The sequence below is a fragment of the Pseudorca crassidens genome, chromosome 5 (genome assembly GCF_039906515.1).
Source record: "Pseudorca crassidens isolate mPseCra1 chromosome 5, mPseCra1.hap1, whole genome shotgun sequence".
Lineage (NCBI taxonomy): Eukaryota > Metazoa > Chordata > Mammalia > Artiodactyla > Delphinidae > Pseudorca > Pseudorca crassidens.
Window position 1 is genome coordinate 57,365,519 of NC_090300.1, and position 14,954 is coordinate 57,380,472.

Below are 14,954 nucleotides of genomic sequence, written 5' to 3' on the forward strand. Positions count from 1 at the left end.
ATACAAGTCTTTGTCAAATTGTGTCACTAGAAACAAAAATAAAATCTAGAGATATGTACTTCTCGTCTTGTACAATCTAATCAATAATGATCTCTGTAGGGAAGACTAAGTGAAGTGTGGACATCTCTCATCTGACTATCATCCAAGATAAGAGTACAGTAAACAATTAGGACATCATAGAATTTCCCCATGCATGGTCTAAAGACCAATATTTTCAAACTGCTAAATAGAACTGTCATGGCCTTGCTGGTCTCTGTGACCACATATAGCCATCAGTACCAAATAAACAAACAGTTCAAAAACACATTCTAAGAGTTTCACTTTCCACAAAAGGATTTTGATGTTTAGTAGGATTTCATGTTGTTTTATATGATTACACTTTTTCATTACATTTTTACATTTCCTTCCAGGTTACAGAATGTTATTTTTGAGTTCAGAAGAGATGTCCCAAATATATTCTATAAATGTTCATATGAAAGCAAGCTTTTCTAGTGGAGTGCCATAATTTGAAGTACTTTCTCTACTGCCCCCATCCTGGAGAGTTGCCTTGAATCTCCCCTTAAACATTTCTATTTCTCTCCTGAGAACCCTCAGCCTCACTCTCAGAGCTGACTTCCTCTGCACTGCCAGAGATCTCCCCACCAGTTCCTGCAGCTTCCATTCCCATGCCTTCTCCCATTATTATGTATGCCTCCTTCTTCAAGGATGTAGAATTTGTAGGGAAAGTCTTAAGGTGAATTAAATAAATGGTGCTTCGGGCAGGTTGGAAGCTAGTGATCACCAATCAAGCAATGAGAGGAATTAGCCATCCATTCACTCAACAAGTGGTGCCCAACGTGTGCCAGACAATGTACTGAGTGTTAGACACATGAACCAACTCTGTGATTTACCCAATAACAATTATTGCCACACTAGGAATAGTTTTAAACACTTAAACTACTCAGATCACCTTTTGTGCTACCAACTATATCACATCATTATGCAACATCTTGTTTTATCTATTTGATAGGTCTAAAAATAGTAAAGATAAAACAACATTTGTTCAGTTCCCACAATATTATATGAATTCTATTGAGCAAGTCCATCAACAGAGGCAGGTGTATAATAATGCTTCCTAATAATAAATATGGCCATATCTGAAGTCACCCTATATTAGGCCAAAGTAGATCATGGAATACGAAATACTCAGCTTAAAGCTCACCTGATCCAACCACGTAACTAATTCCTTAATCCTCTACTACAATCCTAACATGTGGTTGTGAACCCTATCATTGCACAATACCATGAATCAGGAATTCTAAAGCAACTGGCTACGTTTGGGACCATTTGGACTTTCTTCCTTATACTGATCTATTGTTCTTTTTTTTTCCCCTAAAAGTCATAAAGTCTCCATCATCTGACTTCCTTTTAAATATTTTAAGACAGCTATTATATCTTCCATGAGTCATTCTCTTCTCAAAGGAAGAATTTCTATTTTCAATACACCATTCTGAACACTTTTTTGAATATCCTACCAAAGTAAGTTTCTCAGGAAGTATGATGTCAAGAGTTGAACATAACAAATGTTTCAAGTATAGGTTGATCTTTACTTCACAGAACACCACTATAAGTGTCCTCATTGTAGAAAATATTTTTTAAAATAAAATCTATGATAGTATCACCTTCTTTAGTGGCCACAGCACACTAGTAATTCAGGCTGAGACATACTCCTTACTAAGACTCTTTAAAATCTTACACATACAGCCATTAAGGAAATTCTACCTTCACCCTGTCCTTGATAATTTGAGTTTTACCTCATCTTTAGGATACTGAACACTATTAGATGACACTTCATTAGATTCAGCACATTGTTCTAGCCTATGAAGTTCTTTCCATTCAAGAGGAGTGAAATCCATTAAAATGATGAACATCCTTCTATCTTTACCCAGATCATTAACAAAAAATACTGTCCAGAGTTAAGTTGAGGACAAAGCTCTGGAGTAATAGGAATAGTAGTATGTATAGTACTGAGAACAGCAATAGATATATTTGCTGAGCACTTGCTAAATTCTAGGTTCTGTATTTACAACCCACAACAAACCACCACACACCACCCTCACAGTACCTATCAATCATTTTCTATGCACTTATTCATTAATTCATTCTTTAAAAGATACTTATTAAAGATCATTTACATACAAGTCACTGAGCTATTTGTGATAGAAAAGTGAATAAACTATAGCCTTTTTCACCCATTACTAGCAACCAAATGATTAATTCTTCATCTTGTTTACACACATAGCCTGAGACATTATCAGATAAATTTGAAGAATTGATTTTCTGCTATTTAAAATATTTGAATGACATCATAGTCATCTTTAGTAAGAAAATTGGGGTAATTACCCTAGAACTTCTATTTAAAGATTTCTGAGTGGCTAGAGCTTTGTGGTAAATGGTAGAAGATATCACAAAAAAAGACTGTGGTTTTGCCACTTCAATATTTTCCCCAATTCTTACACTAATCATCTGTCATAATTAAGATGCTGGCTTAGGCAAGACAACTGTACTCTTCAAATGGGATCATTTAATAGAAAACTACCTCATGAACAAAGTAGAAAAATTGAAATAGTATAACATATTTTACAGTGAAAAGTAAACATCTGTCTCACTTCAGATCTCAATTCCTTCCCCAGAAACACTGACAATTACTAGTTTTTATATATATTTCTATGAATATTCCATTCATACATGAACAGGTGCAAATGTGCATTGCCTATGTCTGGACGTGGAGAATATGTATATATTCTTTTTTAACTTATCTGGAAATGCTCCATGGGAGCACAGTAGGTCTGCTTTATGAGATAACTGAAGTAAATAAAAATAAGTTTCAAATTTATCCATGAATCCAAACTACTCTAATCAAAATTGCAGCAGAGTATATTTGTTTCTTTCCAGACCTTAGATGGGTAAATGTCAAGAATGACCAAGATCATTTCGAAGCAAAAGAATAAGGAGCAACAACTTCACCTACCATATTTCAAGAGTTACTAATAAGCTGTGGTAATTAAAACAGTGTAGTATCAATTAAGAGAGACAGATGGAGAAAAACAGTGAACTCATAAATAGATCAATGAAAAAGGAGGAATTTGGTGTATGCCAGAGTAACATTACAAATCAAGGGGAAAGGAAAAATTCTTCAGCTAAAAGTAGCTACCTACATGACAGAAAATTATCTCTATGTCTTACTACACACAAAAATTAATCCCACATAAATTAAAGATAAAAATATGAAAAGCAAACTTTAAATGTTTTAGAAGAACACATAAGAAAATATTGTCACATCTTGAAGTAGGGAAGAATTTATTAAACAAGAAATAAAATAGTATAAACTATAAATGAAAGGATAAGAATTGAAATTAAAATCTCAATACCTCAGACAAGATTTTTTTAATGATGACAAGCACACACTGAAAGTAAATATTTACAACATATGTAAGCAATGAAAGATTAATTAATGAGTTGAATAGAAATCTCCTGTAAATAATAGGAAAATAACCCACAAGAAAAATGGGGCTGATGAAATATTGTGGATTGAAAACATGTCTTTGTTTCTTCCCTCTCCCTAATCCTCACAAAAATATGAGAGATGAAAAATACATAAATCCATCAGAACAAGAAGAATAGAAGAAGAGATTACAGATTGGGATTTCTATAAAGCTTCTGGATGATAAAAATTAGATAAATTAAATGATATTAAGGAAATAATACAAACTATAAATAATAACATAAATCAGAATTAGAGAGGTTAAAAAGTGCCTTAATTAGAACTCAAGAAATAATTGTAAATAAAAGAAACAATGATTTCAAACGTGAAGATTAAATTGAAAGAAACACAAGAGCAAAGAATGCTTTAAGAAACTTAAAAAATGCCTCAAGACAAATAGAGGTAAAAAGGAGAAAAGGTCCAAAAATAAAAAAGAAAAGAAAGAAGAAGAAGGATTCAAGTATAAATGACAAATAAGGAGGCAAACAAGAAGACTCAACATATGTGTATATGGAATCTTCCAAAAAGAAAACCAAAACAGAGAACAAAATAAATACAATAAAATATAATTACAGAAAAATTTCTCAATGTAATAGAAAAAGATTTGAAATTACATTTTGAAAGGATGTACTGAGTATCTGAGAAAACTGATAAAAAATGACTAACATTAAGACATATTCTATTAAGATTATTGAATATCAAAGAAAAAAATTCTTTGGGCATTCACAGCCAGGTAAAAAGATCAAGTCTCTTATGATGGATAGTCTCATAATATAATTATGTTATCATCAGAGTTTTCAAAAGCAACGCTTTATGCCAGAAGAAAATCGAGTAGCATATGCAAGATGCTCAAGGAAAGAGAATGCGAGCCAATGATTTTTATATTGAGCCATAAACTAACTTTACTTAAGATACAAGTATGAAGGCCATAGACAAATCATTAATGACATTCAAGAGCTTAGGGAATATTGTTTCCATGAACACTTCTTGAGAAATTTAGCAGAAAGTGACCTCAGACAAACAGAAAGATGACACTGATGTAAGGACTTATGATGAACACTAAATATATATTCACTCAAAGAACTATGACTAAATGAGGGTTATAAGGTAGAGAGTACATTAGACAATGGCTATATACTTTGACAATGTAGACATAATACATTTATAAAAAATGTGAGAATAGGAAAATCATATGCAAAAATTTTCATTACTTTCAGTAATCATATTGGTGTTGGTAATAGTGCTACTGCTACACTGAAACTGTTACCTGTTATGAGGGATACAGCAAGTGAGGAATATTGTGATATGCTAATTCTATCATCCCCACTGTTTTGAGAACCAGCAATAGTTTTTTATGGAATTTTTGAATTTTATTTTATTTTATTTTTTTATACAGCAGGTTCTTATTAGTTATCCATTTTATACATATTAGTGTATACATGTCAATCCCAGTCACCCAATTCATCACACCACCACCACCCCCGGCTGCTTTCCCCCCCTTGGTGTCCATACTTTTGTTCTCTACATCTGTGTCTCAATTTTGCCCTGCAAACAGTTTCATCTGTAAAGAACCAGCAATCTTAATGTAGAAGAAAGGATATTCTGATGCAAGATAGAATAGGTTAAGTAAAAGCCCTGTGGTTTGGATTTTAAAGTAGAAGTGTCAGAATAAAAACTAAAAAAAAGTTAAGCAAATAATGACCAAGCCAGTAGCAATGAGAATCTCCAGAGCTCACATTGTGGTCTTGAAATAACAGTCACTACTTTAAAAGCAAATCACAGGGAGAGAGACAAAGAAGGAGAGAGGGAGAAACAGAGAGAGACACCTGGGGAAAAAACTGTCCGAGATGAATCTGGAACATCTTGTCAAAGACTTCTATAAATATATCAGAAGGACTCAGGAGCCTCCTTGAAGATCTCACTATCTAAAGATGGGACGATTTGAGTATCAACAAGGATCATTTCAATTGATTGAAACAAATCAAATTGAAATCCACAAGTCAGTAACAGCTAAAAAAAAAAACCTCTTCTGTCACTTATGGAGGATAACTGGAATTCAACTTATTGTTTTGAAAACGATAAATAAAAGGAAGCATTAAAGAATTTGTCCTATCATTCTTCTATAAACTATGTAATTAGGTAGCCAAATCATAGATGAAAGGAATTTACTCATTATAGAATTATTTCAGCTAATAAAAGAAGGATCATTGTATTAGAATTTCAGATTTTCTCACTTCCAATAAATTAATGGAGCTAACTATTGAGCATTGGTATCATTATAAAAATAGAAGCAACCAGTCATGATGTGCCTCTGGATGGAAATTCATAGCACCAATTCTGAAGAGGTCTTGCACCCAAAAGTGAACCTATATCTGATGAAGTCTCTATGTCCAACTACTAAGAAATACATAGGACAAAGAAGCAGCTTAAAATACACCATGGGAATAAAAACAACAAAATTCATACTATAGGATATTTTATCAATTAAATTTCCTGGCGTCTTCAATGAATAAATTTCAAGAAAAAAATATGGTGAGATATTCTGTAGATTAAAAGAAATTTACAAAAACAAACAAACAAAAAAACTGCTTAGGGAAGTATCCCTGGGTGATAAAATTATAAAGAAAAGCAAGATGGGTAACAAGCACCCAAGATGGTGTTAATTTAAAGGAGAGGAAAGAAGTTGTGATCAGGACAGGGCATGTGGAGGACTTTTGAGGTGGTCTGCAAAGTTTTATTTCTTAATCTGGGTGGTTTTTTCCAGAGTATTTTTCTTACAATGATGTATTATTAAATAAACATTTATTTCATGAGGTTTTTCTGTACCTGTATCATAATTTACAATAAAATAAAAAGAATTGTAATAAAAGAGGTAATACATGAAAATGTTTCAGCCTTAAAGGACATGAGTTTATTAAATGAAAGGGTCTACCAACTGTCTAGTACAATGGATGGAAAGAGCACCCCATCAAGGCAGTCATGAAATGTCAGGGCATCAGAAGAAAAGTTTCTACAGCTTCCAGAGAGAAAGAGAAGTGGTTCTCAACATCAGCTCTGGAAACAAATGCCTTCACATTTTTTAGGGGAAATTATGATCTACTTAGAATTTTATATATAAACAAAATATTAGTCCAATGTATCAGTCCAAGAAGACATGGATCCAGGAGACAGAGGGAGGGAACAGCCAGGACGACTGCTCAGGAGGCCAGAGAACAACCAGTCCCGCTCAGAGTGTGATGCTGGGGACCCCAATAGAGAGGTCTGTACAATAAAATTGAAACTGATGGAGTATCTGATATGTTTCATCATATAAAAAGAATGTCATTTGTATGGATTTTATAATTTTTTGCTGAATTTGAGAAGGATGTAGAAAACTAAGCAACAAATAAAATGATCATTGTTGATACGGAGAAAAACAAAAAGTGCTATAAGAAATGGAATGTAATCCTTGAACATATATTTGTGCACATGAATGGAAGTACACTTAAGGGATTATTCTTACAAGTAGAAAGGTTGGATCAAAGGATATTTTCTCTTTTTTGACTATTTCCTGATTGATTTTCAAAGATGTTATACAAATTTACACTCCCACCAACAGTGTATTAAAGTACCCATTTCCCTCCACTATGGCCAAAAATGTAATTATCACTTTTTTATCTTTTCCATTTTACTATAAGTGGAATGTCATTATTGTATTAATTTGCATTTTTAAATTGAGGTAAAGCATCTTTTCTTATGCTTATAAGCCATTGTATTTCTTTTTATATTAAAAGTCTTTCTTTACTCTGTATATTTTTTCTATTTCTTTATTAATTTCTTCATATGGAATTATGAGAGCTCTCTATAGATAAATAAAATCAGTACTTTTTGTCATGTGTGTTGTAAATAATTTTGCTCAATTTTCCTTTGAATTTTATGTTATTTTGTGCTGGGCAGAAATGTTTGTGTTTTGTTATTTAAGTGTATTGTGTTTCCTTTATGTTTTCTGGATGTTGTGTCTTGCTTAGAAATACATTTCGCATTCCAATATTTTTTTTTAATTTGCTCATATTATCTTCTGTATTGACAGTCTCATTCTTTATAGTTCAATTTTTTGATCCATCTGAAATTTATATTGATGTGACAGGTAAGGAGGAATTTAGGTTTTGGGGGGTTTTTTCCCCAGCTAAGTCAAGATTTTCATTCATTTCAGACCTGAGTAAAATGAATGTTATTGTATTGTGAAACTGAGAACTTTTTAGTTTTAGCTACTGAAATCTACAAGACTATAGAAGAGCAAGATGTTAGCTAAACCACATGTAGGTCATTACTACCTCTGTCTCCTTCCATGCCTATGACCGAAACCTACCTGTTTCCTTAGTATGTGACATCTTACAACCAGATGGGAAATTCCCAAGGAGTTTAAAACTCTCTAGCCAGTGAAGGGAAGGTCCTCTGGCTTATGATCCCAGTCTGCACATGGGTGCCATCATAGGGCTTTGGGTTATTAAGTATATTTACATCTACAGACCATATTTTCTAACTGCTACTCACTATCAAACTAGCTTAAAAATAACAAATTTGCTGGCCCTATAATCAGAAGAAAATCAGTAGTAAGAAAAGTATTGTGGTGTGTTAGTAGTTTGATCTAGGTTGGAGTCAGGAAAGAGCAACAACAAAAGTATATCTTCACCTGCACCTGGATTTACAGACCTAAACCAAATGCTTAATAAATGTTGCCACAAGATTGCATGGGATGTCTCCCAAGTAGGGTATCTTAAAGACAAGAGTGGTTGTCTTGACATCTTTAAGATACCTTACATGATGGTCTTGAGTTTCTTCCCAAATTGTACAGCAATAGACAGTCCTCTAATCACTTTTTCCCCTGCTACTGAGAAAGATCTTATTTAATTGCTTGCTTAATTTCTTTATCCATTGCCCAAGATGTCTGTTGCAACTCTAATTTTCTGGCCATCTTTTTTGAGGTTGATTCTTGGGGACCACACTTTGCTAATGCTATATGACTTATAACTATGCTTTTTTACTTTAAGTCCCAAAGAGCTTAAGAACAGCTATTAGCTATTTAAAAAAAAAAAAAAAAAGTAAAAACTAAAAGGAAGTGATAAAAGAAAGGATCCACATTAGAGTTGGAGAATATCTAATGGAAACTACTTTTGTTCAGATTTCCATGAAGCCTTTTAGCAAAGATGAATGAGCTCATGCCATGAAGCTGTGTATGTTTTAAAAAGTGATAAAAGGTTAACTGGGTACAGTGTGAGCAAGACTGTATATAGAAGGAACCCTTTAGTTGATGATTTAAGTACACTTAATATTCATATATCTTATGTCTACATCAGGTTGCTGTTCTACACAAAGTCTACACAGTGTTTTGGGAGACAAAATAAAAGAGCTTAGCAACATGTGCACAGTTTATAATAAAACATTTTTGGGGAGTTAGGTAAGGAAGGGAAAGGGGAAAGAACTGGGATGCCCAGCAGATGTGAAAAGATGTGTTAAAGAGAGAAAAGTTTAAGTATTTATCCCCCCTGGCAACCAAAAGGTTCTTTGAAGAGTAAGCACATATGTCTGTTTCAAGGGCTCTAAAACTATGGGAAAAGATTGAGGCCCCCCCAAAATTAGAGCTGAAGCTGACAAATCATCATTCTTAAGAGGAAGGAAGTAGTCATCAAGACAGTATTCTTTGATAGGATTCAATCTCATCAATTTCCCCTTGAATTTTCCACAGTTCAAATTCTATGTGAAATTACATTTTCTTTCCCTGTCCTAAATCAGAAAGTTCTTTTTACCTAAAACCAAGAAACATAATACTATAGCTCTATATACATTTGACATGGAGGTAACTATGCTAATCTATCAGAAAATATTTTGTCCTTTCTTTGCTATGTGGACCAAAAAAACAGTAAAGTGGAGAGGTGAATTAAGACTCATGAGATTGCTTTTTTCTTGTGAGGATTCAGCCTTAAATATCTTGGTCAAATTGTCAAACCACTCTTCTGTACATTAGATAAAAAGATCCGTCAAGTTGCATTTACCCAGCTAAGGTGACTCCATTGCAAAGGCTACCTTCTACCTACCTTTTTATTTTGGTGGTTTTTTTTTTTCCTTCTACATAGTTTTGTCTATACTCACCTCTATGCAAATGAACATCTCATTGCAAATCCTGAGTTTCTCCCTCATTTCTCCTGCCCTCCATGGCCCCCAACCTTTCTTTTCCTATTTGTAACTTATTTTGCCCTTTCTCCTGAGATGCACTACTTAGTCTTTCTCACCTCGACTTTACTCCTGAGTAGGTTTTCCTTATTGTTCTCTATAGCAATGCATTCGTAGAGCCCACTTTTAGTGCCCTCCCAGTTAGACAGGTTTCTAAGGAATCTCCTTTCATGTATCTCATATCTATCTCATCTGTAACATCTTTATTAATCCCCAGTGACATTTTATAGTTTTGACTCTCAATCACTCTAATCTGGAAGTTAAAACAGCCTTCTACATTGTCTCTAAAATCCTGTATCATCCAGCTGCTGCTTACCATCAATAAGCTTCTTCATCGTCTTCTCCCAAAAGCCTAGACTTCAACCACAAAGAAATTTTCTGAAGTTCTTCAAATGCATTGTGCTCCTGGTCTCTCTGCTCTGGGTCTTTGCACAGACATCTCCATCTTCCTTCTCTTTGCTTGGCCAACTCAAAGTCATCCCTCAGGACTCAGCTCAGGTGGACCACATCCTCTGGGTAGCTCTCTCTGGTCTTGGTGACTTCTAAACTAGGCAAAAACTGGGCTCTCTGTTTTGTCTCTGCCACAATATAAATCACACTTTACTTGATTGTCTTTCTCTGTACCTTCCTCAAGGCTATAAATTCATCAGTCAGGGACCATCTTCTTTGCAGTTTCACTCCCCACGATTACTGCTCAGTTCAGATTTGGGGAAAGAAAATGACATGGAAGTCCCTGAAAATGACTTGACTATTCTACCTCTGTGATTTTTTACCTGCAGCTCTATTTGCCTGAATTTCATCCCTACAAATTTACCCTCCCTCCAGCCCTCTGACCATGCCTTCGTCTATTGTAACCCTGCTTATTCTTCCAGGTCAGACTCAGGTGTTCTCTCTTTCATGAGCATTCCCAAATCAGACCCGCTAGAATTGATCCGATTTATCTCCTAGCCATGTAACGTGAACCATACATGGCTTTATCATGTACTCAATCTCTTGTTTTTTCTCCCAAAATAGATGGATTAAAAATAGAGACTATGTCTTAAAATATTTGTATTCCCCATATCATCTATCACAGTGTTTTGCAGAGTGCCAGTGCTTAATATGTACTAAATGATTTATTGTAAAACAATTTTCCGAATTTTCTGTGTTTCCTCTAGAAAATGTTCAGTAATAGTACTTTTCCCCCTTGGGAATTTCTTAATCTTTCCTTTTCTAACAAGGAAGTATGTGAGTTATTTCTATACATTTTCCTTACCAGACTGCAGCAGAAATCCTTCTGAAGATTTGGTGGGAGCAACAGAAATGTGTGAATAATTCTGTTTGGTACAGGTGAAATTGTAATTAGAATTCACATCTGTTCAACTGATGTTTCAAAGACTCAAAGATATCTGGCAGGAACGTTCCTCTCCTCTACTTAAGAGCAATGTGGAGCACATGACTTTTTAACGTTTTCTCTCATCACCAATGTAACCAAAGCCCAACCACCCTTCCTTCAATACTCCAGCTCAAATCAGACATTATTTGCAAAGTCTTCCCTGCTTCCTCTAACTTGAAAGTACTCCCTTCCAGCCCTGTATACACACAATATTATATATGTATCTCTCTTATGACAGTCATCTCTTTCTCCCTCATATTTTTGTAAAGATGTATGCCCATGTCTTGTATCCCTTCTGAATTGTGAGTTCCCGGACAGCAGAATTTGTGCCTGATTTGCTATTCCCCTTTGCCCATAGAAAAGTGCCTTGCATTTATGTATTGGTTCTATAGCTTATATTAGCTGTTAAATGGCATGTTGCATATACATGAAGATTATGTGTATAAACATAGTAGTATGTACATACAGTACCCATATTTGTATATTTGCAGCAGAACTAATATCTATGTTAAGCCAGTCTGATGACCACTGTAAAAGTGAGAGAATCAGATTGATGTTATTAGAGTCTAAATTGCTATACCAAACTTATTTTGGTGCCATTATTCTCCCTCCTAAGATGTAACAAAAACCTCAAATCGAATTTTAGTCATGTCTTAGATATCACTTCATTCCAAAGTCTTTCCTGATTCCCAAAGAAATTCTAGAGTTTTTATTATAATTCCACAGCAGTAATTACAGAATATTGTAGCTGCCCACTCATCTAACTGCTTTGTCTTTCATCTCCTTGAGGGCAGGAACTACATCATGATGTTGACTTTTTTGTTCACACTGCTTAGGAAGATAGCTGTGGTGGATGGAATAATGTTCACCTACCCACCTCTGCCCCCACCAAAGACATCCATGTCCTAATCCCCAGAACCTGTTCACGTGTTACCTAATACGGCAAAAGTAACTTTGCAGACATGACTAAGCTACGGATTTTGAAATGGAGAGATTATCCAGGTGTGACCTCAATGTAATCACAAGTGTCCTTATAAATGAAAGCCAGAGGCAGGAGAGTCAGAGTCAGAGAAGACGTGTCAACAGAAGCACAGGTTGGACCAACACCATCAGTAGCTTTGAAGATGGAAGTGACACAAGCCAAGGAATGCAGGCAGCCTCTAGAAGCTGAAAAAGACAAGGAAGTGGAGTCCTCCCTAGAGCCTCCTGAAGGAACACAGTTCTGCCTACACCTTGATTTTAACCTGGTAAGATCCATGTTGGACTTCTAACTTCTGGAAGTGTAAAATAATGTGTTGTTTTAAGCCACCAAATTTGTAGTTAAACGTATACAGTAGCCAACACATGGCGGGTGATTCATAAATATTTGTTCACTAGAAGAACCACAGGATATTAGGCCTGAAAAAAATGTCTGATAGAGTTAATGGATATGGGTAACACAGAGGGTGTGCCTATGAGAGAAGGGCAGGTAAAGGAAAACTTCCCATCGCTCATTGACAGTGAGCTTGTGAGAGAGGTGTAGGTAAAAAAACAAAGCAAAAACAAAACAAACCCCCCCAAACTCCCCATTTTATGGCTTAAGCAACTAAATAGATAATAGGAAATATATAAGGAAAGGTTGTGATCTTAGTTTTGGACACTTTGGAATTAGGATCACTATGGAACAACCAGATGGAGATATCCAGGAGACAGTGGAAAATTTGGTCCAGGAACTCAGAGGAGATCAGATATAACCCAACAGCCTTGGAATATGAGGTTAGAACAGTAAAATAACTGGTGATAAGACTAGAAAGGTAGCATGAGGTTTCTTAAATGCCAAGGGAAGCCAAACCCAATTTATCAGAAGGAGGTTGGAATGGGCATCTGGAGGTATTTGGACTGGGAAATGATGACATCAAACTGATGATTTAAGAAGACTCCTGTGGTTGTCTTATGTAAAATAGATTGGTAGAAGGGGAGAATTAAGGCAGAAATACTATTTAGACTTTATAGATCACTTTCAAAGACACTTTCCTATTTGATCCTCACAGCAACCTTGTGAGACAGTTAAGACAACGCATTATCAAAGGCCAACCTTTTTGTTATATCACCAAAAACCACCTGTATTATATTGACAATTATTTCAACTTACTTTTAAAGCTTTGCTTGTAACTTGCAATGTGCTCAGTTTCTTACTACTCTAATCAGTGTATCAGGGTTCTTGGTCAAATTCTTAGTCTCTAATATTCAGGATCTATTTATCAATAGAAAATCAACAGAAGTGAATGATTATCATCCATATAAAATATTTCAATCCTTACATAAACCAAGTTGTCCTGAGGGGAAGTGGGGAGAATATTGTATTTTCATTAAAAGGAATAATAAAATATTGCTGTCAAACGAGTCGGATCAGGTGTTTTATCACAAATAACTTGTTATGAGAGAGTCATATTAGCCCAACCTTGTGAACCAAGTAAAAGCATTTGGATGAACCAACTGCAAACCTTCTCTATAAAGTCTCTGACATGACACCTTGAGATTTCAATTTTGACTCTAACATCCACCTGACCAGGCTTTAAAATCAAAGAGCTTAAAAATCACATACTGCAATGAAAGAGTCTCTGGGGCTATATTTAGGTGCTGCTAAATCACCAGGAATGATTAGGTCAGAACAAAAGAAAGATAACTGAGAGAGTGCCCAGGTAAATCAGGTTAGGAGCTCAAAATTTCTCACCATTACAATTCCCAATTCAATTCTCGCCATTTGATTTATAGAAGGCTGCTCTGAAGCACTCGTATGAATAATTCAGCACTTACAGACATAAGAAACAATGTAGGCTTATCGTCACATGGATTAAGACAAGTTCTAAAGCTGATTTCACTATGACTGAAGCTCATCCTAGAGTTTACTTTTGACTCATGTTTTGGTTCTACACCATCATTAATCCAGATAAAACCACTATTTTCAAAATGCAAATATTAGCAATTATTTTAGGGGATCTCAGTGTTTCAGCAACCCAGAAATGGTCAACATGGTCTAGAGCCCTATTGCTCAAAGTACTGTCTGAGGACCAGCAACATCAGCACACATGGGAGCCTGTAAGAGAAGGGAAAACTAGTGACTTCCCAGGACTTACTGAATCAGATTCTGCATTTTCACAAGATCCCCAGGTAATTCACATCCACCTCACAAATTTGAGAAGCTCTGATCTGAAGCATAGAAATTTCAGAAACTGCTCTGAATTTTGTCTCCTAAAATCCTTCCAGCAAACATTTCTATGACATCACAGGAGCTCCAAGCCCATATACATTTCTTATTTCTTTTACTTCTGATCACTTTCCATGAGATCATAAATAGCCAATCATCCAAAGGGTTTCCAGGCTCCTTATACTGGAGCATCGTGGTTGAATGCATATAAGGGTTTATTTTTTTTCACTAAACACACTTCTTACTTTTTTCCAACTTAAGTTGTACAAATCTTAGTATGGGAAGAAGAGAGAGTGCAGTTGGCAGAAAGAATGTGTTGGGATGAAGTGGAATGCATTACAGGTCAGTATCTATTTCTCCCTAGTTCCACTTCATGGGTAACAATTTCAATTACTGGATGTATGATTTTAACCAATTTATGTTAACTAGATATTCACTCATGAGAAACAGATAAATCTCTGTAATTTAATAAATTACCTACAACTTTATTATCTGTATTTTCTTAATCGGAGATGGCTTGAGTGTGACATTTCCTCATGAGTAGAACAGGTGAGCAGAAGTCTTTCTTGCTGTGTTTCATTTTTGTTTTTCCTAAACAACCAGCAGCTGGTTCTGCATGGGGTGTGGAGCACGTTGGCTGGCATGGAATCTCCCTGGGG